At 48.3% G+C, this 2,241-nt stretch overlaps 1 non-coding gene across 1 annotated transcript; it reads left to right on the forward strand.

Moving 5' to 3' along the window:
• The first annotated feature begins 398 nt into the window (after nucleotides 1-398).
• Nucleotides 399-472, forward strand: TRNAT-AGU. The gene has a single exon. It is a non-coding gene; the product is annotated as a tRNA-Thr (tRNA).
• Nucleotides 473-2,241: the final 1,769 nt, after the last annotated feature.

Below are 2,241 nucleotides of genomic sequence, written 5' to 3' on the forward strand. Positions count from 1 at the left end.
CAGGGACTTGGCCCGAGCACCAGGAGTCCTCAAACAGCCCATGCACCTCCTAAGTCAGGAGCTCCTCGACGCAGGTCAGGAAGGATCGCAACTGATCCAACTTGGCCAAGTATTCTTCCCAGGAGATGTCTGGATAATTAAAATCACCAATGATGACCTTGTCACATGCATGTGCGGCCTCTGTCAATTCTCAGGTGAACTGCAGATCAAGTACCTCCCCCTGCTTTGGTGGTCTGTAGTACACACCTGCAGTTAGGTCTCTCTTGCCACACTACCCCCCCCCCCCAACTTAACCCAGAGGGTTTCAAGCTGTTCATTTTTGGAACCAATATTGGCCTCCAAGGAAGTGTACTACTCTTTTACATAGATAGCACCACCACCACTCTTTTGTCACAGGAGGCCCTGTGGCTTAGTTGGCTAAAGCACCTGTCTAGTAAACAGGAGATCCAGGGTTCAAATCCCTGCAGGGCCTGTGTTTCTTCCTCCCTGTGAGCACAAATGACACAACCAGCAGCAATCCCAGCCAGGTTATGAGACACTACTGGGGGCTGGGTTTAAGGGTACAGGTGGTTTTTTTCATTCCTCCATGTTGTAGGTCATGGGTACAGGAGGGATGAATGCACAGAAAAATTCAAAAGAGGGCTCTCCAGCATTTGTGCTACTGTGAGAGTTTTGGCTTCTAGTGAGGTGAGAATTTTGGCTTCTAGTGAGGTTATACCGAACCTTGAAAAATTTGGCCCTGAATGTTTCTCAGCTGACCATCTGTAAAATGGGAAATGCAGTACTTCCTTTTTTCAATCCTTTGTCTGGCCTATTTATGCATCAGTTTCTTCAGAAAAAGCCTGTCACTTAGTATGTATCTCCATAATGAGTACCTAGAACTACAGAACCTGGATATGACCCAGGTAACTATAGGCCAATTCTAGGGAAATCCTAGAAAAGTTCAGCAAGGAGTCTATCTGCGATAAGCCTGCAGAAAGTAAGATTCTGAATGGCAGCCAGCATGGCTTTGTTGCAGGCAGGTCTTGCCTTACCAACCTCATCTCCTTTTATGACCTGGTAACTCACCACCTGGACACAAGACAGCAGGTTGACATTGTATACCTTGACTTCCAAAAGGCCTTTGATCTAGTATCCTATGATGTTCTCATGAGAAAATTGGAGGATTGTGGACTTAATTCCAAGACAGTCAGGTGGGTGAAAACTGGCTGTAGGATAGGACCCAGAGAGTCATAGTGAACAAATATGTGTCATCCTGGCGAGAAGTGGGCAGCAGTGTCCTGCAGGGGTCAGTGCTTGGTCCAGTACTTTTCAACATCTTTATTAACAATTTGGATGTGGGGGTGAAGAGCTCATTGGCCAAGTTCGTGGATGACACCAAGGTATGGTGGAGCGTGGTCACGCTTGAAGATAGGCTACAGATACAGGCTAGCAAGTTGGGCAGATTGGAATCTGACAAAGTTCAATGTTGAGAAATGTAAAGTGCTTCACCTTGGGATGAGGAATCCCAAACTCACCTACAGGTTTGATGGCACCAAACTGACTAGTGCAATGAATGAAAGGGACCTGGGGGTAATAATAGACCACAGTATGAATATGAGCTGGCAGTGCAATGCTGTAGGAAGTAGGGCAAATAATACTTTGGCATGCATAGTTTCATAGTTAGTAGGGTTGGAAGGGACCTGAGCAGATCATCAAGTCCGACCCCCTGCCATGGCAGGAAAGGATGCTGGGGTCAAACAACCCCGGCTAGGTGATTATCTAGCCTCCTTTGGAAGACCCCCAGGGTAGGAGCGAGCACCACTTCCCTTGGAAGTTGGTTCCAGATCCTAGACATCCTGACAGTGAAGTAGTGCCTCCTGATATCTATCTTGAACCTACTTTCAGTCAACTTATGACCGTTATTCCTAGATACTCCTGGTAGTGCTTGGGGGAACAGGGTCTCTCCCGTTCCCTGCTGGTCCCTCTTGGTAAGTTTATAGACAGCTACCAGATCCCCCCTCAGCCTTCTCTTGTGAAAGATGAGCAGGTTCAGGTCCTGTAGCTTCTCCTCATAGGGCCTGCCCTGCTGCCCCCTGATCATGCGAGTGGCCCTCCTCTGGACCCTCTCAATGCTGTCCATGTCCCTCCTGAAGTGTGGTGCCCAGAACTGGACACAGTACTCCAACTGTGGCCTGACCAATGTTGCATAGAGGGGGAGGATCACCTCCTTGGACCCGTTCATGATGCATCTGTGGATAC

Source organism: Gavialis gangeticus, unplaced genomic scaffold (assembly GCF_001723915.1).
Source record: "Gavialis gangeticus isolate Ggan-Ray unplaced genomic scaffold, GavGan_comp1, whole genome shotgun sequence".
In the NCBI taxonomy this organism is placed as follows: domain Eukaryota; kingdom Metazoa; phylum Chordata; order Crocodylia; family Gavialidae; genus Gavialis; species Gavialis gangeticus.